This window comes from Dreissena polymorpha, chromosome 2, assembly GCF_020536995.1.
Source record: "Dreissena polymorpha isolate Duluth1 chromosome 2, UMN_Dpol_1.0, whole genome shotgun sequence".
Taxonomy (NCBI): Eukaryota; Metazoa; Mollusca; class Bivalvia; order Myida; family Dreissenidae; genus Dreissena; species Dreissena polymorpha.
Genome location: NC_068356.1, coordinates 75,668,174 through 75,693,612, shown reverse-complemented (window position 1 = coordinate 75,693,612; position 25,439 = coordinate 75,668,174). Strand labels below are relative to the sequence as shown.

Sequence of the window (25,439 nt, the reverse complement as noted above, 5' to 3'; positions counted from 1 at the left end):
CATGGTTCATTAAGTATATTTCATGAAATTATGGCAAAAACTCAGTTATTGCAAAAACTCACCAAGAAGGCAAGATATTCCAGTTTATGTCAATGGACGAATGTATAACAATCGCACACCCTGCTGGATCGATTTCTGTGAACTGCATTGTTGAAGTTGTTCAGCATACCGGTATACACTGCGATATACGATCGCATAACGCTAATAACTAGCGTTTGATGATAAACAACATTCTTTGATATACTATGTACACCATGCAACTCGTCTGCAACTTCACTGCCGCACATGCGCAATTACATTATTGAACCCAACGGAAAAATAATTCGAAAGAAAGAACTGCAGGACAAAACGTCCAGCAGGGCGTTTAGACAAACTGGTATGAGAAAGACGATAGAGAAAATTTGTTGTTCTTGCAAAGAACGAATAAGTTCCTGATTTCCAGTTACAAGGAGTGATAATATGATCACCTCCGTGTCTGTAGGTAAACCACGACCGATGTGTGATAGTTGAAACCATCACAAAGGAATCGTGAAAATGTGTTGTAAATGAAAAACAGCTAAAAAGAATTTTCGCTTTTCAAGATGTAGATGTGCAGGTGATATTCGTTAGGATACTACATAATTGAGAAAATCAAGATACGTTGTTCTATGTGATCGTCCATAACCTTATCTGCTCACATCTGTATAAGATGTAAGGAAGGTTGTGGTAGAATAAACTATATTCTTGCCAAGATAATCTTCTAGTCTAGACACCACTGAATAGTGGTAAATAATGACAAAAAAATGGAAATCTGTGTCATTAAATAATCCCGAGATAAATACAATTATCTTAAAAATAAAGCTGAAACGGACGTAAGAAAAGACGTCTCAGCAGAAGGACCGGTGACCGGACCGGTAAATACCGACCGGTGACCGGAACCATTTGTCAAGGATGGGTGGGCAAAGAAACCACGGCAAGCCGAACTTTCCCACTCCAAACACACTTGAAAATTGGTAGAATAGGACAGTGTTTAACACTTATAAGTTTATGACCTATCTACAGAATATAGCCTCTTCTTGAACCAATAACAGGCGCCTTTAAAATCCTGGATAATACAGGTCGCGAAGTCATCGATTTGCGAAGTACAGAAATATAATTGATGGTGGTACCTTCGGAATCGGAGGTGTGATGGCAGAAAAAAGGTGAAAACCCTAGGGGTAACCTTAAGCGGGTCCACGCTTGCCGGTAGAATGCATGGAAGTCTTAAATTCTGACTTGATTAATCCATTTACTTCAAGACTTCTAACCGGGACGAATTCCGAAAGGAATACGACCAGTTATAGGAAGACGGCCTGTTATGGCCAGAAGTGTAATAGAAGAATAACTTTAAGATGAGGTCCCTCCAGATCCTAGGATCTAAGATCTGAGTTCAATAGGTCCTAAGCCATCTACAAGACTGTAGCCGCTATGCGGTCAATCTGATAGGCAATCCTATGTATCAGAACTCTTGTTGATTCCAGTAGCTTGAAAATATGCACTGCCGTAGGAGCAATAGAAAAGCAGAAGTTGATACAAATGTCGTCTTGCTAATCCTGCTAGCGTCATTAATGTGTCCCAACTGTTCCGTGACACTGACTGCAAAGTCTGTAGCCGACAGGTAAAGGCGGTTAAAACAATTCATCCTTCGGGTCTCGAACATAAATTAATAGAGGTCAAATAGTAATGTTCGACCTCAATGCTAGTCTCCGAGCCCACTTCAGCCGATCTATCTGCAAGACCAGTAGTCTGCATGTAGCCGGTTGAGATAGAAGTACAAATAACAGATATAGCATGATTTGGTAACCGTCGCCAGTAGAACATCAGTATTGAAAAACACAAAAAGTCAAGTAGATTGTTGAATCCATAAAATATAGTATTCAATTCAGTGATCGGTGATATGACCGATGAATGGTGACCAATGTCCGGTGATCGGGACCGGTATAATATAACTGCGTCAGAATGGAAATAACTGGTGCAGAAGAATGACCATCCACGAAGTCATCTGATAATGTTAACCGGAAAACAACGGTAGATTATCAGTATTAATAGGCATAAGTGTCCTTGTAGTCGTAGTGGAGAAAAGAACAGCTTATCCCGAAGCCTGAATGTTAAACGAACTAGTGTTCGTATACAACTACGGCTCGGTGACTGCAACATGTGTGGATGCCATAAGAAGAACCATCACACGTGGAATGGAGACATGATATTCCTAAAGGAATAAAATGGAGAACGTCGATATGACCAGTAGGTTCATTAACGCCTACGCGAGAAGTGGCGACATCCATATAACTTCAATGCCGAAATATTGTTCGGCTACGCTGGAAATATTGTCTTCTACAATATTGTCTCCGTGAGCATTGACATGATCGCTAACGAGCGTATCAACTCCGAGAACTGCTAAATGAAGGAGAGGTATGTTCGATAACTATCCAGTGGTGCTCAATGCAGTCCGCTGATGTCTACGTGAAGGTTGACGACGTCCTCGTTTCCTGCGATGTCGAGATCTGGATCGGCCGAGATGTGGATCGGCTGCGATGAGACCGAGATCTTCTAGAATAACGTCTCCGTGAGTGACGACGTGATCGCTTACGAGAGCCGCGACGATGAGAACTGCTCGACGAAGAAGAGTGTGTCCGATGTCTAATCCTTGATGAAAACGATGTATTCAACGAAGAATAGGAGAATAATTCAATGAAGAAGACCGAGTTCTTCTTCTTGACCGGTGACTGGTGTAATCGGTGGCAGGCCTAACTGATGACTGTTGACCGGTGACCGGAGCGGTGATCAATGACCGGACCGGTGACCGGACCGGACGGTTGACATGATTGGACCGGTGACATGACCGGACCGTCGACATGACCGGTGACCGGACCGGTGATCAATGACCGGACCGGTGACCAGACCGGTGACATGACCGGACCGGTGACATGACCGGTGACCAATGACCGGACCGGACCGGTGATCAATGACCGGACCGGTGACCGGCCGGTCAGACGTCGATCAATGGTCCGTGATCAACGTCCCCGGTGACGTACCGGTCATATCATGACCAGTGTTGTCACCGGATAATGACCGTATGGCGGATGCCAAATGGTCCGGCATTGGTCGATGTCCTTGACCAATGCCATCGGGCAAAGACCGGCTGACGGGTGTCGCCATATGGTCTGATGTTGACCGACTGTCTAAGAGACTTAGCATAGTACGGTCGCGATCGTGCCCGATACCCGGTGACTGATACTGCAACTATCATCCATGATCTGCGAAGTCACCGGGTATTTATCCACTCTTGTTTCTGCGACCATCATGTAGTCGAATATATGAAAAACAAGAGCAAAGCATATTCAACCATAAACTGGTCACAGACCAGATTATCATACGGCACATAAAATCATTATTTGACCATAATGAAAATTATAATAATACTGCCGTAGATCATAAATTAAACAAAAGTTTAATTCAAAACAGATGAAAAATAAAATGACGATCAATTAGATTGTCATACGGAACGTTAAAATCATTATTGCACACAATGGCAAATGATAAACAATTTGTCAATAGAAGAACACGCTTTGCACGATCTCGTAACACATTAGAAGAACATGCTTTGCACGTTCTAGCAGTGTATTAGAAGAGCACGTTTTACACGTGGTCGTTCGCACCTGAAAACACCCAGCATGGTAGAAATAAACCATTGTTCGATAAAAACAAGCATGGCTTACCTTTTACAAATGAAACAAAATCCATTAAATCCACACAAATTAATCCGAATGAAAAATAAAAAGATAAATAACACAATTTATCTATTCAAAACCCCAATCAACCAAGTGAAAAACAATATTTTAATTCAGAGCCGTAAAAGACACGTATACACCTGGTTGATCCGGAAAGAATATTGAGGGTTGGTTACCGATTTTTGGCTAGGTTGCATTGCACTATGTTTAACCTGGCCTGTATTACGGTATTGAGGTGGCGGATTCCCAGTTAAAATTCCGGATGAGTTATTTTAGCAACCCCGATAAAAGCCGATTCCTTATCAGTTCAATGGGAGAAAAGCGGAAAAAACCAATACCACTCTTACTAAATGATCAATAAAACCATTATTTTATTATATAAATCAAAATAATAAAAAGTTATTAAAAGAAAACTATTTTATCTTTCTATTCATATAAAATTCATTTTATTATTATTTCAGGATGATAAGTAAATATGTTGTTTATTGAACAAATTCAGGGCAGAAATATCGCTATCGCGTAATGCCGACTTTCGGACTACTTGCATAAACATGTGTGTGTTTACAATTCAAATGCGGATATTCTACACATCATGAATATTTATGAGATTGACATCATCTTGTTCACGACTGAATGAACTTTACTACAATGCATTCAAAATTTACATAGGACCACCCTACGCCGAGAAAATAGTACCCGACTTTGACGATGAATAAAATTACTTCTGATGGACCGAACACAATTTTGAACATAGTTATAAAAACTAGAAAGTCTAACTTAAATTTTGATACCAAATTTATTTTCCGCAAATGAGAATTAGGTACCCGCATCTTTAAACAAAGACGCGCATTTATACAATTCGACCTCGGTTGACCTCTGCAGAGGGAGGCGCCATTTTTGTTCTGCTTCGCTAAACGTTATCGTTTGTGACGTTAAACCATAACGCTTAAACTGTACAGAAAACAAAAGAAAAGGTTTGTTATGATCATTTTCGATATTATTTGGTTTGAATTATGTTTAAATAATATTTTATAAATATTAAAACCAGCTTTTCGCATTGATGGCAATGTTCGCTTTTTTTGACACGAAAAACACGCGTAATAATTAAGTTATGTCACTGAATATAACAGTCCCGTGTAATGCTTCCCTCAAATAAACGCATTGAAATGGTTGATAATAACAAATTAAATCGAAATAGATCAATAACTGCGTTTTTCTCTAAGTATTTACGTAAAATAATGGAATGTTTGAATTGGGTACGAACTTTAATTTTTTTAAATCTTGTTCGTACCATTTTTCGAGATTTTGCAAAGATGTCAAATAATGAAGGATAATGACAAAAATGATGTTTTATATGTATTTTATTTGTAAAAATAGATATTTTGGTATGTTTTGTTATTTTTTTTAGAGTGTCTGGCTGTGATAAAGGTGTAAGAGTATCCAGATGCCTTCTGAAAGGATGTGGGACTCTGCTGCAACTCCATCATAAGACATAACCAAGCAATTTGAAAAATTCCAGTACATTGACAAATGAAATTGTAATTGAAATATTCAACCGATAAAAATGATGCAAATCAGAAGATATGGAAAGTTGTTTTCTTGATGACTTCCAGACTATAAATATTATAGAGAATGACTTGAAACATGCAGAACAAAATTCTGCATCATAATGCTGTAAACAATTATCCACCATGTAGTTGCCATCATTCCTCCTGAGTGATATTCTTCTTGTTCCAAGACAAATAAATTCCTTTTATACCCAAGAACAGTCAAACAATTGAATTCCCTCCCTCCCCAAAATGCAATATACCCGGTACATGAGGCAGCCACAGTAGAAGTTTTCAAAATCCTTACTCCAGTGGCTGTCATTGTACCACTTATCCATCTGGAGACACTTACAATGTAAATAATTTTGAATTAACACCCAACTGAGCACCTTTGTACAGTTTTTTCACCCCTTAACCTTTATGCCACCCTCTATTTAGAAGGAGTGCTGTATCAGAAGAAGACTACATAACTGTAAAATGGTAACAACTGGTACCCTGGGTGTGTTGTAAAAAAAGAAGGCAATGAAATGGAAGTGAATTTCATGACAGCATGTAGACAAAAAGGAGTGTTTGCTTTGTCAGTGCGAGCAGATATCCAAAGTGTAAAATTTGAGTTAATTCTAGACTGGATGGTTCCTGATTGTTTGAAGAGTGAAATTGGAAGACAATGGCCGGCTGTTTTCCAAACATGAGAAATATCAAGCATCATACGAACTGTACAAAAAGGACCTACTTTGAGAAATTGTGTATAGTTAAATGTATTGAAATGTTTTATTGAATTTTCCCTTTTGTACACACTTGACATTATTGCAGTAAGTTTGTTGAATGTGGTAAGACTTAGTTAAGTTATTAAAGATTTTTATACTTTCAACGAATATATTGTGGTGTTATGCTCCTCTACAAAAAAATATATAAAATTGGCACTTTTTAAATCAAAATTAGGGTACTATTTCAATTTCTGATCAACAAATCAATGCTTTTATTGAAATCTACACGAAAAATGCCATCAGTATGCCAAATTTCAATATGATACCATGTATAGAAAAAATTATACAGAAAAAAGAAGCCAAATTTTATAGAAAGCGGGTCCGCGAATCGACACAAAATGTGAACGCTTTTAATAGGCATAATTTTCCCCAAAATGGCATTTTTTCCGAAGATTCAAATTACCATAACTTTGGATGTAGTAGAGATAAATTAATAATTCAAACTGATCTGAGCAGTATTAAATGAGATCTTTAATTTTATATCAAAACATTTAAGATTTCTGTGAGTTGAATTTTTTGATGGGGTTGCTAGTTATTTCCCCTTGGAAAGTATAAGCATACGATAACAGGTCAGTATTTATGACATTAAAACTTACTGTTACAAAAAGCTGTAGTGAAAACTAATTGACAAGAAATCTTATCTGGATGGTGCCTTGCTTTTAATTTCGGTTAAAACTTTCGTTGTCAATTTTAACTAAATTATGTCTCAAATGATTTTTAATTAACCTGTTATGAGATTGCTAATCTTTGCTTATTCATATATATCTACATGAATGACCTGACAAGTTATATTGTGGCAACAGTTATGGGAAAACTTTTTAAAGCCCAGAATGAACCCTGGTAAGGTACATCACAGAATTGATGCTTTGTGCTTACGTTTAAATTTGACTAATTTTTTGTTATTTGTTTTAATATTGTATCATTGTTAATTTATTGTTTTATTTATGTATTATAAGTAGTATTCATATTTATTTTTTTAATAAATTTATCATACTCTTCACTTTTACTAATATGCATTATTATTATCATGGCAAGGCAATGTTGCAAAAAAAAGATTACAATAAAGGGGTTTAGAAAAAAAGGCACAAAAGACAACAACCTGGGACCAGGCCTTTCCCCAGCAATTTTTTAGGCACTGCGTCAAGGCAGCTCAGAAGAGATTTGGTGCTGATGGGGACCAGGTTTGTTGTACTGAGTATGCAGTGTTTTTTTTCACAATTTTGGGAATGGGGCCAGTTCCTTTTGGATTGGAAAAATTCGCTGTATTTTGACTAAACAAGAGCACCGCAGAGCGGGTGCCAACGCTTGGCTGTGGGTGCAGTTTTGAATAAATGAAAGCTTGTCAGAAATGACATTGACCTTTGACCTTGTGACCCAAAAATGGGTGTGGCGTGTAGAACTCATCAAGGTGCATCTACATATGAAGTTTCAAAGTTTTATGTGGAAGCACTTTTATTTTAGAGCCTTTGTTAAGGTTTAAGCATTACGCTGACTGCGCTAGTCAGATGGCGAAAGACGAGCTGGCTGTGACAATACCTCGGGAAATTTGTGTTGTTGATTGAAAAAAATGCCCCACAATTGAGAATACAAGTGTTTTCATTATATTTACTGAGGTGAAACTTGTATGGATAGGAGATTAACAAATAAAAAACCTAGTTGCAATAATTCAACTTTCAGCTTTATAACCCAATGGGTTGCTGATAGTTGCAATGCGCTCTCTCTTGGCCATGGGTGCAAAATGTTTTCAACAATGCAAGGGTTAAGGAACACTGAAACTGCAAGAACTTATACAAGTTTACCTATCTAAACCACAAACTCATCTAAATGGTACCATTAAAGCAAGAAATAATTGATTTTATTGACTTAGGTTTTGTTTTGTACGCTGTATCCGCCATATTGGAAAATTGACCTAATATTGGTTAGGTCGCAGTACACCAATATTTTGCACGTCGGGTTATGTGCTCCAGCCTATAAAGTCGATAACAATGTGGTATTCTATACAGAATACGCTGTTTCAAATTTAAACATAAACATATCAGCGAGAAAAGTGTGTTGAAACATCGTCGTGTTTTTGTAGGTTGCATGCAGAGGATGACATCCGTAGGTTGCCATTAAGGTAAGTTTAACATGTTTATGAAGTTAATTCATTATTTTCCTCAATTTGTCTTGAACGACGTCTGTTTAGTGAAGCGCACGGGTTCGCTGCGCTGACCTGCACCCATGTTTATGAAGGGGTGCATATGGACTGCCAGAGCCGCCATAACAAAAAATATCAAAGGCTCTGGGAGTCCTTTTATATGGACTAATAAAAAACCTTACTCAACTTTATGACTAATCAACATGATGGGGACATAACAATACTTGGAAAATCACACCAATTCCATAAATAGAACATTGGTTGCATAAAATATATTAAAAAATATAACACTACTTTAAATGTGGTTTTACTTAAGTATTCATATTATTGATAGTGTTTTGATGGCACACTTCTAGTTATGATTTCCTACAAAATTGGGTCAGTAACTTGTACACAGAGCTTGATTCACGGTCCGGTGGTTTCGTGTCCCTGACATTTTGAAAATCAAAACAAATTGACGAATGGTCAGTTTGACATTTCTAGACATTATCATGTTGTTATTGAATTTCTTCGTCATTTCCCTACATAAAACCATGCCATGAAGGAATCTTGACCACAATGTTTCAAATGACTCGATGAATTATGAGTAAAACGAAAAATAAATTATGCTTATTTGACATGAATCACTCCTAGGGCACAGTGCCAATTTTTCGGATACGGTGGTCCCGAATAAATTCCATTGATCTTTTTAAAGAATCTACGTCAGGAAATGGGTTAAATTTACAACCAAACTGTTCAGAACAAAATGATCTATAATACTGTGTTAAATGTAGTACCGGTCATATCGCACGAAAGCCATGATTTTAAATTTATTACCTTCTGTTTACGTCCAGTAACACATTTCGCGCGTATGATCAAGTGCCCGTATGAATATCATTGGACATGCGCACTTAAACCGGAAGATAACAAATCCATATGCTCTGGCTACCGTATTTCCAGAGTACTAAAGAAGAGGCGCCGAGTACCAATTTTGGTCGATATTTCCAACGTTGAGCAATAATTGTCATCATTGCCTCATATAAACCGGTCACCAAATGCGTTCGGCGTTATAAGTACTGTATTAACTCAAATATTGATACGTTCTCAATGCTAAGGAAACTGCTTCATCCAACGGTAAATTCCAAACAATGCCTGAAAAGATCTGCGAGTTTAATAACATGTTTGTTTATTGATCATTTAACTCACAAACTACTCCAAACATTATACATGTAAGAGTTCAAGACTGATGCAATTTAACGCAAATCAACGCTTTAAGAAGTGCATAAAAGAAAGATTTTTATGCTGCGTATGGCCGTGTGAGATACATCAGGATTACTTTATTGAATAAGCCTGTGTTCTTGTTAAAAAATTCCTTGTATAGTGCACGTATTGCTACACGCAACGTTATCTTTTGTCACCGAGTTTAGACGTATCGAAGGATTTATTCTTATAGCATAAGATATCTGCAAGAACAACAGTCTTTTATGCACTAAAGATTTTTGTCTCCTACCGGTTTCACCGGAGAGGACTTATGGTTTGCGCTCCGTGTGTCCGTGAGTCCGTCAGTCTGTCACACTTTTCTGGATCCTGCATAACTTAAAAAAGTCTGCATATTTTTTCATGAAACTTGAAACATGGACAGATGGCAATATGGAAATTATGCACGTCATTTCATTTTGTTCATACGTCAAGAATTCTGGTTGCTATTGCAACACATATATATATATTAAAAAATCTGACAATGGTGGAGCCGGTAGGGGACATATAGTGCTTGGCAATAGTCTTGTTGCATATGTATTTCAATTAAGTATTAAGATATTATTAAGATTTTTGCAAACATAAAGTTCTTAACGGTGTGTTTACATTCTTTCCAGAACGAGTGTGACCCCCTGAAAACCACGTTGATTCTGCACCCTGATACCCCCCCCCCCCCCAGAATAATGCAGCTACTATATGTCGTTTCAGCTAACTTATGTATGTTGTGTTTGATTCTCGATTGCAAATTGATTCTACATGTAATAGAGACGAACATTAGATGGGCACAGAGGCAAATGTCTCCTATATTAAATTTGTGTCACTGTTTTTTAAGTATTCAAGAAGTAAACTGTGTGTTTATTAAAGTGTCCCCCATCACAATTAAGAGTCAGTGAATTATGTCTATGAGACGCAGTTACAGATGGAAATATTTAGTGACACACTCCTAATTTTCTTTTCTTTGTACAGGTCGCCTCGATTTAACTTGCTTCTGGATCGGTAACACGACAACTGGCTGGTTTTAAACTCGAACCTTCGACCTCACGCTCAGTAGGCGAATTAACGCCCCTTCTATGCTACATAGAAAATGTTCTATGAACATAAAGTATTAAAGCAACAAGGCTTGTGATTTCTAACCCTCATGTATATATGGTCACCGAAACAAGAGGACTTTTAGTCGGTTACCTGGCAAAGTGCTGTAGTTACATGGATTACGGGGGATATTGCAATATTTAGTTGGGTAACGGGGGATAGTGACATACGGGATGCACGAGTCGTCTGGGTTAAGTAACGACGGCTGATCTTTAAGTGTGAGTGATGAAACTTTACAAACATGTTAACCAGAATTAGAACTTGCAAAACTGGGTTTAATTTTTCAGATCTTTTACCATAATTTTCGACGTCATTGACGTTTTTTTTGTCTAAGGAAAACACTTTATTTTCAAATTAAAAAAGGTATAAATACATCGAAAAACATACCAAAAACGGCGTGGAGTTAAATAATATTGTAACCATCTATAAATGAAAGTGTTAAAGACAAAGCAAAAATTCACGCATAAACAAATGTACAATTCTATAGCAATTTAGAATGTAATTATATACATGCTGAATAAAAACTACAGCATATAAACGTACCCATAGGTAATGTCTCCATGTACTCATACATGTGTTCTAAAATCAGAGGTCCATTTTTTCTGTCAAACATATACAGCTGCGACTTATAACACAAGTTTTCCGAATTCAGGGCAATTTCTTACCTTACCGTAGTTGAATATACGCACCATGGTTATGGGGGTCCTGGGGAACGCTCCCTGGTTCCTGGTGACCATGGGCCATTTGGAACGTCGTCAACTCATTTCGTACGGAAATTAACGCATACATTTATATAAAATTTTATTTTTCAAAAAATAAAAATAGTACACAGGAGTAATATTATTTTAATAGAGACCGAATAAAGGTAGAAAAAAGATTATAATGTATGCCTTACACAAGTAAAGGGAAGTTTTTACTTTTCCGACTTTTTAAATCAATATAAGTAAGATTGTAAGACAAGGCACGCCTCTGGAAGTTATGTGATATATGAGAATCATTATTATTTCACGCAATTTACATGTAAGAGTTGAGCTAAACAACGCAACCATATGTTGCGACACAAACGTTTGCAATTTCATGTAAAATAACTTATCGAGTGAAAGCAAGAATGTACTAAACGCCCAAAGTGAATCAGTGCAAAAGTCTCCGATGGAACCTTTTAGCATGTTATATAACTAACTAATCTCTCACAAGTGAAATCTTTCCGAATATTTACGCGAGTCAAATATGGAACGGTTTTGAGTTTGTGCAAGTGTTCATGATTTCCCACGATGGAGACCCTTGTTGACAATTAAATTGATAAGCAGACACAAGTCATTGCCCGGTGTTTTTGACCCATTTGTGACAGTTGATATTAGTCATCCCACGGATTCGAACAAACTGTCAACACAGCCTAGCAGAGACTTGGCTAGTTACGAGGATTGCTAAACGAATCCCTTCTGTAGCCATCACAAGCTACTGCTACTGTTACTGCTACTGCTACTGCTGCTACTACTACTACTACTACTACTACTACTACTACTACTACTACTACTACTACTACTACTACTACTACTACTACTACTACTACTACTACTACTACTTCTACTACTACTACTACTACTACTACTACTACTACTATCGCTACTGCTGTTACTGCTCCTCCTCCTCCTACTACTACTACATGTACTACTACTGCTACTGCTGCTGTTACTAGTAGTGGTAGTAGTAGTAGTAGTAGTAGTAGTAGTATTAGTAGTAGTAGTAGTAGTAGTAGTAGTAGTAGTAGTAGTAGTAGTAGTAGTAGTAGTAGTAGAAGTAGTAGAAGTAGTAGTAGTAGTAGTAGTAGTAGTAGTAGTAGTAGTAGTAGTAGTAGTAGTAGTAGTAGTAGTAGTAGTAGTAGTAGTAGTCGTCGTCGTCGTCGTCGTCGTCGTCGTCGTCGTCGTCGTCGTAGTAATAGTAGTAGTAGTCGTTGTTGTAGTCGTCGTCGTCCGTAGCTCGTCGTCTGGTTGTCCGTCGCTCGTCCACCGGTCGTCCCTCGTCCTTCCGTCGGTAGTCCGTCCGTCGGTCGTCCCTCCGTCGGTCTTTCATCGGTCGTCCCTGGTCCAACTGGTGGTCGTCCATCGGTCGTCCCTCTGTCGGTCGTCGTCCGTCGGTGGTCGGTCGTTGGTCAATCGGTCGTCGTCGTAGAAGTGGTTGTCGTAGTTGAAGAAATAGTAGAAGTAGTAGAAGTAGTAGTAGTAGTAGTAGTAGTAGTAGTAGTAGTAGTAGTAGTAGTAGTAGTAGTAGTAGTAGTAGTAGTAGTAGTAATAGTAGTAGTAGTAGTAGAAGTAGTAGTAGTAGCGGCAGCAGCAACAACAACAGCAGCAGTAGTAGTAGTAATAGTAGTACTAATAGTAGTAGATTATGTTATATCAGAGCCTTGCCTGTAGGACGTTTTCATTGTCTACATTGTAGTTTTAATAGTGGTCGTTTTATTCAATGAGACTTCAAAATCTTGACGAGTTGTTATGTTTTTATGTACTCTTATTGTGTTATTTTTTAATACAAGCACGTAACAACACTATATGACACAATAAACATCACATCAGTCAGTATATTGTGTCATAATAACGAAACTGCCGAAGTGTTTGTTGTGCATTCCTCGTGTCAGCTTTATCCGAGTAATGCTGAAGTATAACTGTGTGTATAACCCTTGGGGTTTATTTCAACAATTCTAGTCTGAAGATGAGATATAATCAGTGTGAATGACTTGCAAAATAAATGGAAACAAAGCATATTTATTTTGGCAGTCAGATCAACATACATTCGAATAAATCGAATGCAAAATAATTCAAATCTATCCAGTGCAGTCCTTCTAATTTTGTGACGCCGAACACCTCGCACCACGCACCTTTAAAGGATCTTTTACACAGACGGTGTTTGTTTCAAGTTTATAATGAAATCCTTAAAACACCTTAAGTAGTACACATGTTTAACTATACATTGAAGCGTCATACCTTGATCATGTACTCTCAATGAAAACGAAAGTAATTGCGCACATAACATGTCAGCTTCTTATGTAAAATGAACTATAACATACATTTTCATAATTTTGCAAATGGGTGCCATATTTTGTATTTATTTTTCCTGCGTAAAAGCATATGAGTAAAACTTTATAAGAACTACACAATGTTCATTTTCAAGTGGCATTAGTTTACTATTGGTTGGGTTGATTATATTACTTTCGCTCACAAAAATGGCGTGCTTATTTGTTCATTATGTTTTAATGTGTTTTTATTTACTCAAATCAATTTATATAAACTTATATAAAAATAGTTTTTCTATTTTAATTTGACATAAAGAGGGTCATGTGTTTTCAACAAGTCCGCATCACTTCTTATTCGATAATTACGTATTTGTTGTTTGCATAATAGCGTCTGTAGCTTAATTGCGTTCGTTACATGATCATTATTCATCAAATATATATAAAGGTTGTGCGCGAAACACGGGCGGTCCTGCCAGTGCGGACACAGACGGCCGGTCAAGTCCACGATCCTGGCATTGTCGTGGACTGACGTGCATCCCTGAAGACTGGACTGCTGATACACAGTATTTTCGCGAGAACACAGTGTTCGATATTGGTTAACAAAATATCAAAATAAGCCGCCTAATATCTCAACTGACTTATACTACGAGTTCGATAAAGTTGTCATATGTCTTCGCTAATAGCCCCCACTCCACGCAGTTCGCTAGTTTAAGTTTCGCAATTTAAACGAAACAATAGTGCCAACTATCAAAACGTACCCCATGTTTGTAACCACAAATGTACTGGTTTATTGCTTTATTACTTTGTTTGTTGACACGTAATTCCTTACCGTCGATGGTGCGGCATGTTGTTATAACTAGTCGCCAGCGCAAGTTGGCAGTATGTCATCATTTTTTTTCAGGGTAACCATTTCAAGAAAATGTATCCGTATAACTGGTCGTTTTAGTAGATTAACCGGTTTATCTCTTGCATCACTACTTTACATTGATAAATCCAAACATCTAAACTAAATCGTTGAAGTAAAAAACAACTAAAAAATAAATAAAGAATAAAACAACAACAATCCACGCCTTGAATCGAATCACTGACCCTTGGAGTAAACGTGTAGCGCTCAAACCAGTCGACCATCCTTGCTCACAATCCTTAAAGTAAACGTGTAGCGCTCAAACCAGTCGACCAACCTTGCTCACAATCCTTGAAGTAAACGTGTAGCGCTCAAACCAGTCGACCATCTTTGCTCACAATCCTTGAAGTAAACGTGTAGCGCTCAAACCAGTCGACCATCCTTGCTTACAATCCTTGGAGTAAACGTGTAGCGCTCAAACCAGTAGACCATCCTTGCTCACAATCCTTGAAGTAAACGTGTAGCGCTCAAACCAGTCGACCATCCTTGCTCACAATCCTTGGAGTAAACGTGTAGCGCTCAAACCAGTCGACCATCCTTGCTTACAATCCTTGAAGTAAACGTGTAGCGCTCAAACCAGTCGACCATCCTTGCTCACAATCCTTGGAGTAAACGTGTAGCGCTCAAACCAGTCGACCATCCTTGCTAACAATCCTTGAAGTAAACGTGTAGCGCTCAAACCAGTCGACCATCCTTGCTCACAATCCTTGGAGTAAACGTGTAGCGCTCAAACCAGTCGACCATCCTTGCTCACAATCCTTGGAGTAAACGTGTAGCGCTCAAACCAGTCGACCATCCTTGCTTACAATCCTTGGAGTAAACGTGTAGCGCTCAAACCAGTCGACCATCCTTGCTTACAATCCTTGAAGTAAACGTGTAGCGCTCAAACCAGTCGACCATCCTTGCTCACATTCCTTGGAGTAAACGTGTAGCGCTCAAACCAGTCGACCATCCTTGCTCACAATCCTTGAAGTAAACGTGTAGCGCTCAAACCAGTCGACCATCCTTGCTTACAATCCTTGAAGTAAACGTGTAGCGCTCAAACCAGTCGACCAACCTTGCTCACAATCCTTGAAGTAAACGTGTAGCGCTCAAACCAGTCGACCATCCTTGCTTACAATCCTTGAAGTAAACGTGTAGCGCTCAAACCAGTCGACCATCCTTGCTTACAATCCTTGAAGTAAACGTGTAGCGCTCAAACCAGTCGACCAACCTTGCTCACAATCCTTGAAGTAAACGTGTAGCGCTCAAACCAGTCGACCATCCTTGCTCACAATCCTTGGAGTAAACGTGTAGCGCTCAAACCAGTCGACTATCCTTGCTCACAATCCTTGAAGTAAACGTGTAGCGCTCAAACCAGTCGACCATCCTTGCTCACAATCCTTGAAGTAAACGTGTAGCGCTCAAACCAGTCGACCAACCTTGCTCACAATCCTTGAAGTAAACGTGTAGCGCTCAAACCAGTCGACCAACCTTGCTCACAATCCTTGAAGTAAACGTGTAGCGCTCAAACCAGTCGACAACCTTGCTCACAATCCTTGGAGTAAACGTGTAGCGCTCAAACCAGTCGACCAACCTTGCTTACAATCCTTGGAGTAAACGTGTAGCGCTCAAACCAGTCGACCATCCTTGCTTACAATCCTTGAAGTAAACGTGTAGCGCTCAAACCAGTCGACCAACCTTGCTCACAATCCTTGAAGTAAACGTGTAGCGCTCAAACCAGTCGACCATCCTTGCTTACAATCCTTGAAGTACACGTGTAGCGCTCAAACCAGTCGACCATCCTTGCTTACAATCCTTGAAGTAAACGTGTAGCGCTCAAACCAGTCGACCATCCTTGCTCACAATCCTTGAAGTAAACGTGTAGCGCTCAAACCAGTCGACCAACCTTGCTCACAATCCTTGAAGTAAACGTGTAGCGCTCAAACCAGTCGACCATCCTTGCTTACAATCCTTGGAGTAAACGTGTAGCGCTCAAACCAGTCGACCAACCTTGCTCACAATCCTTGAAGTAAACGTGTAGCGCTCAAACCAGTCGACCATCCTTGCTTACAATCCTTGGAGTAAACGTGTAGCGCTCAAACCAGTCGACCAACCTTGCTTACAATCCTTGAAGTAAACGTGTAGCGCTCAAACCAGTCGACCAACCTTGCTCACAATCCTTGGAGTAAACGTGTAGCGCTCAAACCAGTCGACCATCCTTGCTTACAATCCTTGAAGTAAACGTGTAGCGCTCAAACCAGTCGACCATCCTTGCTCACAATCCTTGAAGTAAACGTGTAGCGCTCAAACCAGTCGACCAACCTTGCTCACAATCCTTGAAGTAAACGTGTAGCGCTCAAACCAGTCGACCATCCTTGCTTACAATCCTTGAAGTAAACGTGTAGCGCTCAAACCAGTCGACCATCCTTGCTTACAATCCTTGAAGTAAACGTGTAGCGCTCAAACCAGTCGACCATCCTTGCTTACAATCCTTGGAGTAAACGTGTAGCGCTCAAACCAGTCGACCAACCTTGCTTACAATCCTTGAAGTAAACGTGTAGCGCTCAAACCAGTCGACCAACCTTGCTCACAATCCACGGAGTAAACGTGTAGCGCTCAAACCAGTCGACCATCCTTGCTCACAATCTTTGGAGTAAACGTGTAGCGCTCAAACCAGTCGACCATCCTTGCTTACAATCCTTGAAGTAAACGTGTAGCGCTCAAACCAGTCGACCATCCTTGCTCACAATCCTTGGAGTAAACGTGTAGCGCTCAAACCAGTCGACCATCCTTGCTTACAATCCGTTGAGTAAACGTGTAGCGCTCAAACCAGTCGACCATCCTTGCTCACAATCCTTGGAGTAAACGTGTAGCGCTCAAACCAGTCGACCATCCTTGCTCACAATCCTTGGAGTAAACGTGTAGCGCTCAAACCAGTCGACCATCCTTGCTCACACACGAATATAAAATATATGTTTTTTTATTCATAATATAAGCAATCATCGTAATGTTACAAAATAAAAAAAATACAAAAGACTTTTCCAAATTAAACCATTGCAATACTGTATAATTTCCAGATGACTAAATCGTCAAAAGTTGCAAATAATGGATATTTCAGAACATGGTAAAATCAAAGTACTGACAGTACTGATGTGACGATGCTTTTGAAGAGGATGGATATAAAAGCATCAATTTAAGTTTATCTACATCACCAAAATTGTGTATGTGGGTACGAACATTTTTGGTACGTAACAAAAATGGGACGAAAATTGTGGGTACAAAAATTATGCCAAACAAATTGGTTACAAAAAATTTGGGTAGGAAAAAAATTTGGGTAGGAAAAAAAATTGGGTACGAAAAAATTTTTGGGTACGAACAAAAATTTGGATGCGAAAAAAAATTGGGTACGAACAATTTTGGACAATAATTTTTTTTTGGGGGGGTACGTGGAAGTAGTACCCGTGGGGAACTTGACCGATTCAGCGGAACTGGGAGGCGGGTTACATTCTCGATCAAATATAACAAGAAATATCTTTAAAAAGATATTCGACGTGTATTTTCTGTACCACTTATCTTAAAAAACGTTCTGTTACAGTAAAACGTTTGTGGGTTATAACATTACGTTTCAGCAGATATATTCAAAACTTGACATGATCTTTAATTACACCATGCTCTTAAATTAAAAAAAATATTCGACGTGTATTTTCTGTACCACTTATCTTAAAAAACGTTCTGTTACAGTAAAACGTTTGTGGGATATAACATTACGTTTCAGCAGATATATTCAAAACTTGACATGATCTTTAATTACACCATGCTCTTTAATTTAAAAAGATATTCGACGTGTATTTTCTGTACGTAATTCCGGCATGTACGTATAAAATTGGCCACCCTATTAAAAGCGTTTTAGGGATACCGACTACACTTTTTTATCCGTATCATCAAAAGCACTTACCGTAGCAACAGAATTCCAAAGATTGCACAAATCATGTAAGTATAACCATGTTTACTTTTGAGTTGAAAAGTCAGTTTCATAACAGGAAAAATTTGATCACGTGGGGAATATGACGTCATCGAGCGCGCGAACTGATAATGAGGTGCGACATGGAGGCAAACTTAACCCTAATTTGTCCTCTAACAGTGGACCATTATTAATTACCGACGTAGACTACCTTTTGATATACAATTTAATTAAAGATATGAAGTCCTTTTTTCGCAATACGTATTTTTGTTTGAACTCGTTTATCTGGTTTCATATAGTGTTGTTCTCGCTAAATATTATGCATTTGAAAAGCTAAACAAAATAAAATAAGTATTGATGCAAAGCATTAAAGGGCGTCGGGAATTTCAGTGTAAAAGGCACTCAATGAAGTTACATGGAACGATTTTTGTCTACTGTAAATATTAATATATTGGCCGATTATTAAAAAAAAAATAGAAAAAGATACTGGTATAACCATTATCTATGATTTTGTGCTATAACCCCCAAATAACCATTATTTATGATGTTGTGTTAAAACCCCAACAAGAGCACCGCCTTGCGGGTGCAGACCGCTCATATATTTTCTTTTTAAAGGTGAAGGGACTCTCATTTTCAATCACAAAGGAGGGAGGGGTGGAGTGAAGAGGGGTGTATAGTGTTGGGGTGTGGACATTTATTACATTATCTTCCAAAAATGCGAAAAAAATGCAACAAAAAATAACAAAAATCGGGGGGGGGGGGAATTCTTGAGTGCGATGGTTGGTTGTTGGACGGTATTTCAAACATAAAATAATTATTAAAAAAAAATTGTGTTTTTTAACCGTTTCAAAAAAAATAAAATTGGGGGTGGGGGTGGGGGGGGTATAGTGTGAGGGTGTGGTGGTAATTTGTGAGATGATCTTAAAAAAAAATAGGGGGGGGGGGCGGAGGATTCGGGTGGGGGAAGGGGGGGGGGTGGGGGGATTCTTGGATGCGATGGTTGGACGGTATTTCAAACATAAAATAATAAAAATAAATATTTGTGTTTTTTAACTGTTTGAAAAAAATAATTTGGGGGGGGGGTATAGTGTGAGGGTGTATTGGTCATTTGTGAGATGATCTTAAAAAAAGAAAAAAAAAGGGGGGGGGGATTCGAGGGGGGGGGGGGGGGCTTGGGGGATGGTTTGCGTGGAGTCCATTGTGGTATGTCAGGTAAGAGTAGTTTTGTCAAAGTATCAATCAAATCTAATCATAAATAAAGAAGTTATGGCAATTTTAGCAAAATTTAATAATTTGACCTTGAGAGTCAAGGTCATTCAAAGGTCAAGGTAAAATTCAACTTGCTAGGTACCGTAACCTCATGATAGCATGAACGTATTTGAAGTTTGAAAGCAATAGCCTTGATACTTCAGAAGTAAAGTGGATCGAAACACAAAATTTAACCATATATTCAAAGTTACTAAGTCAAAAAAGGGCCATAATTCCGTAAAAATGACAACCAGAGTTATGCAACTTGTCCGTTTACTGTACCCTTATGATAGTTTGCGAGTGTTCCAAGTATGAAAGCAATATCTATGCTACTTTAGGGGTAAAGTGGACCAAAACACAAAACTTATCCAAATTTTCAATTTTCTATGTATAAAAAGGGCACATAATTCTGTCAAAATGCCAGTCAGAGTTACATTACTTTGCCTGCACAGTCCCATTATGATAGTTAGTAAGTGTTGCAAGTATGAAAGCAATAGCTTTGATACTTCAGGAATAAAATGGACCTAAACACAAAACTTAGCCAAAATTGTCAATTTTCTAAGTATTAAAAGGGCACATAATTCTGTCAAAATGCACGCCAGAGTTATCTAACTTTGCCTGCCCAGTCCCCTCATGATAGTAAGTAAGTGTACCAAGTTTGAATGCAATAGCATTGATACTTTCTGAGAAAAGTGGACCTAAACGCAAAACTTAACAAAAAATTTAAATTTTCTAAGTATAAAAAGGGCACATAATTCTGTCAAAATGCACGCCAGAGATATCTAACTTTGCCTGCCCAGTCCCCTCATGATAGTTAGTAAGTGTACCAAGTTTGAATGCAATAGCATTGATACTTTCTGAGAAAAGTGGACCTAAACGCAAAACTTAACCGGACGCCGACGCCAACGCCGACGCCGACGCCAAGGTGATGACAATAGCTCATAATTTTTTTTCAAAAAATAGATGAGCTAAAAAACCATTATCTATGATTTTGTGTTGTAATATTTCATAGTTCATTTTATTTACATTGGTTTCCTTTTTTTACTGGCATCCGTGTGCAGTTTTCATTAATGGAACAGAACTGTGTAGTTTTTAAAAAATCTGCTTCATCTTGTAAGCGTAATTTCATATTTTTCTCAACTTCAAGGGGAGATGATTCTGAACTTTTTCTTACGTTGCTCATTTACGATAGGGGTTGAGCACTCATTGATATGAAAACACTGTAAAAGTTAGGAAAAAAAATTGAATGAAAACTGTAAATTGCATAAAGAAGCTGCATTTCACAATACTTTGAAATTCAGTAAAAGATCATAATAGATTTATTGCTCCGATATTCATCATTTTCAATAGGGTTCGAGTAATACTGATATAAAAACACTTAACAAGTTTGGAAAGATGCAGACGAAAGTTGTGAAATCTTTTAAACAAGTGGAAATTGTTTATTTTGTCAAATTTAATAGAAAAAATTCTGGACCTATTGTCCCGATGTTTCTCATTTTAAATGAGGTAAAAATGCTCATTGATATGAAGACACTGTAAGTTTGGAAAGAATCTGATGAAAAATGTTGACATAATCACCTAACCGAGCAGTTTTTCACTTTTATTTTTAAATTCAGAGAGACATAATTCTGGACTTATGGTCCGATATTGCTCATATAGAGTTTGGGTTGGGTCCCCATTGATAAAAAAAACTGTGCAAGTTTGGGAACAATCGGATGAAAATTCTGGACTTCGAACAAGGATTTCAAAATTTCTCAAATTCTAAGGAAGATAATTATGGACGTAATGGTCGGATAATGCTTAAGGGCCCATACCACCTTGATTGTAATACGTGTCGCGCTTCGCGCTCAATATGTGGTTCTTAAAAAAAAAACCTCCGAGGAGTGCTTGACTCTAGGAAAACGGGATGCTGGGACACAGCTCCTCCTTGATAAGCGGCTGCTTCCTTTATCGCAACTCATTGTTACAATCAATAAAACGTGTCGCGCTTCGCGCTCTATATGTGGTAGGGATAGTACTTAGGGCCTATGATAGACAACCATAAAAATACATGGATAATAGATGTGTTGTTTGCATTTATTTGTTAATATAAAAACACGTGTATTTTTAATAAGATATTTAAGTGATGTAAGGAATTTTAATTAACGTTATCACCACGTTGCATCCATTAATTTTAATAAAAATGTCCAATTGTAGTAAAATGGATTTTAAAATGTCTACATAAAATAAAGCTTTATTATATTTATTAACCTGACTGATAAAAGTGTCAGCCGCCGAACTGTTCCGTTCGTGCCGGAACCCGGGATTGAACCGGGGGCCTTTAGATGACTGTTGCGTAAACAACTTCAGTATAACGCTCTCCCAAATGAGCTATTCCGGCTGACATTCACTTATGTACTGCTATTTGGTGAAGTTGTGTATAGCGATCGTTAGTTTATGTCTATTCATTAACTAGTACATTGTACGTTTTCGTACCACTACGCCTTCCAATAAACTTGCTTTCGCGATAGGTCGTAAAATATCGTACTACATTGATTCTCCACTAAATAAGCAAATTAGAAAAACCACAAAATATATATATTTTGATTATGTTTTGTTTTTATACAAAACATCATTTGTTTTTATACAAAACCAGAAAGTTCCGCGTATTTGCCCAGTCCCTGTGATCTTTCCCCTGTGATCAGTTGTGGATCAGTTATAAATTAAAACAATTAGCTTTGCATTATTGGCAATAAATGTTGTAATAAATGTAATAGGCACAAATGCAGTTCTTATTTACACTAATTTACACAAAAAAATCACCACTATGCAAGATATTCTTAAAACAAAAATATATACATTGATCCGTAAAATAACTTTTCCTCCCATAAGCGAAAATAAAAAGCATTACATACTAGTCGCCGCACTCCAGTGCGACGCCAATGAGTCCTGGCGAAATTTTCATTTCAAGGGAGGCAACTCCAACATAAAACATCGATTAATCATAGCACAATACACTCCCTTATTAATGTGTATTATAATAGAGAATGGTTTATGCAAACCTGTTGAAGAGTCATGCGATTTAATTAATTTATAGTGTTCTTTATAGTTGCACCCATCGAAACATGTCTTACTCATACAAGACATCGTATGCTTCGGAAAACATGAGTATGGCGATAAGTGCCGTGCGCAGGAAAAGGAAAAAAATGACTTTACGAAATGCGGCCAAAGAATATGGGGTGCCGCAGTTGAATGGACCGGTTGAAGGCCCCAGCGATCGTTTCTGAAGGCCGTGCGCGTCACAGGGACCTCACTGACGAGGAAGAGGCCGCCTTTGCCGGACTCCTGAAATACATGGCTGGACAGGGGTTACCGGCGAGCCGTGAAGTGTTGAAGTCAAAAGTTAGAGACATAATAAATGCATCTGGTAAATAGAATACATACTTTGAGACTAGAGAATAATGCAACTTAAGGAACGTTTTCGGGAAGGAAGCCCTTATTATCCACCACCAGTCCTTAATTTATCAATGCCGCGGAACGGTCAATGCAAACCATTTGAATAATTAAGTTATCATTTATATAATTTAACAATTTATCAATTCATATTACTAGACTATTGTGATAGTGCTTTATGTTTTTAACAATTATTGTTCTTTGTTGCAGTTCTTTGATTAATCATTAATTGAAATATCTTGTCAGTTCATTCCTCCATGTAATTATCCTGCTTTTTTGTATCTGTCAGATATGTTGTAATTTTAGACAAATCCTGTCGTATCAACCGCACGTCCGGCCCTTCTCCGAAATGGATTTGTTAATTTTTAACTCGCCACCAGCTGTCAGATCGGTTAACGGAGACCATGAGTGCCGCAAGGGCAGCGATGTCCACTCAGGCTGTCATAGACGAATTTTTGACTTGTTTGAAGCAGTTTTGGACAAAATGAACTGAAAGACAAACCTGGACAGGTAAAAAAACTTAAACCTTTAAAAAAGTGTGCTCATGTAAACGTAGAAATATTCAAATTTTTAGAAATTAGTATTACGTGTGCATGGAAATTGGTTATTTTTATTTAAATAAAATTTAAAGTCGAATATGTTTTTGCAGATATTCAACGTCGATGAAACGGGCTGGTAAAGAAAAGTCTACACAGCGTTTTATCGCTCTTACAGATTCCAGCCATGTGATTAAGAGGAAAACGTCTGTGAATGGTCACATCAATGCTTAAGTGTGCGTCAGCGGCAGTGGAAGATTTCTTCCAACAATGGTAGTGTACAAAGTAAGTCAGAATAGCCATTCCCGCTAGTAATTAATCTATACTAAACTTTTAAACATGAACACACGTAAGTATACAAATCTCAAAGATAAACATTTATCAAGAGTTAAAATACTTTTATGATTGATTCATCGTATGACTTTTTATAACCATTATAATGCTACCGCTCTGACAAGTAAATATAACGTGATTGTTATGAATATTTTGGACAGGGATGTCTCCCCAATACTCAGATCGAGGATTTGCCAGACTCGTGGTTGTTCGCGGCCAATGAGTCTAGTTACGTGAAAGGCGACTTATTCCACAAGTGGTTTACCCACATATTTATCCCGCACTGTGGCAATGCACGACCAGTCTTATTGGTCATGGACAACCGCGAAAGCCACGTGACGTAATCTACGATTGAAAGGCCATAAAATTTTGGTTGGATTGCCCGGCAACACCACACACATGCTCCAGCCGTTAGATGTTAAGGTAAATTTACAAAGCTGTAAAATAAAAAGTAATACCGGTACTATGATTTTTGTAACGTGGTGTGGTTTTCTTTCTGTACTGTAATTATACAAATAAGTCAAACAAGTGTTTGGTTGGTTTAGTTCATACCACTTTTTATAACATGTATTCATCGTTTCTGTTTTACTGATTTTCAGATGTTTGGACCTCTCAAATCCAGAGTGGACACCATCTGTTCCAGCCTTCCATACGCCAGAAAGGGGTTACTGGTCACCAAGGCGAAGTTGCATGCGGTGTTGAGGCACGCAATGGACCAGGCATCCCCGGCCTCCCTACAGAATTCGTTTGATGTGTCGGATCTGTGTCCAGTCAACCACAGAGCTATCAACACTCACAACTGGTGGCTCCGTCATTCGCCCCGACAAACGTAAATCGTAAGTCAAAGCGCACAGGGTTACGTATTAAGCATTGTACGTACGTAAGACATTGCATGCGTTGCTGGTGCATTTTAGAACACGAGAACAATGTATTGTAGTATATTATTATGAATTGCTTTAACTGGTAATACGGAGATGGAATCGCTTTGTTGTCTTTGTACTGGTATAAGGTGAATAAATGTTATTTTTTTAGAAGCGCCAACATTCGTTGCTGAGACGTGTCCAACGTGCGGGAAGTATACAGAAAAACCAATGGTTGAGATGGGCATTGTTCCCGCACGGTTGGGCAAGATCCTGGCCCCAACTCCAGAGCCACCAATGGAGAAGAAAAGGGCATCGACAAAGCGTCTGCAGAAAGGCCGAGTTTTGACTTCAAGCCAGATTGGCGAACTGAGAGTACGTGACGTAAAAAATATCGATAAAGCATTTAGTTATTTGTGGAATATACCAATGAATACTTGTTTATTTGTTCAACATCCACGACTCTTGCAATGTTTGCATGAACATATATACGATGGCATTTTTATGTACAATACTTGTATTGGCATTATTTCAGGAAAAAGAAAGACAGAAACAAGAGAAGAGAGACAGTATTGAGATGAGAAGAAAAGAAGCTGAGGAGAGAAAGCAAAAAGTAAGAACAAGAGCGTGTTCAAAAGAGGCAAAAAAACC

General features: G+C 38.3%; 1 protein-coding gene and 1 long non-coding RNA gene across 2 annotated transcripts in view; one reads left to right on the top strand and one right to left on the bottom strand.

Moving 5' to 3' along the window:
* LOC127867663 (CTD small phosphatase-like protein 2) overlaps positions 1 to 9,132 on the bottom strand; it is a 49,922-nt gene extending 40,790 nt beyond the window's left edge. The window contains exon 1 of the mRNA XM_052408991.1: positions 9,017 to 9,132. The gene's annotated coding sequence lies outside the window, so the exon portion shown is untranslated. The remainder of the gene's footprint in view (positions 1 to 9,016) is intronic.
* LOC127867681 (uncharacterized) lies at positions 9,114 to 10,540 on the top strand. Its single transcript, XR_008043613.1, has 3 exons — positions 9,114 to 9,313; positions 10,054 to 10,153; positions 10,403 to 10,540. It is a non-coding gene; the product is annotated as an uncharacterized LOC127867681 (long non-coding RNA).
* The last annotated feature ends 14,899 nt before the right edge of the window (positions 10,541 to 25,439 follow it).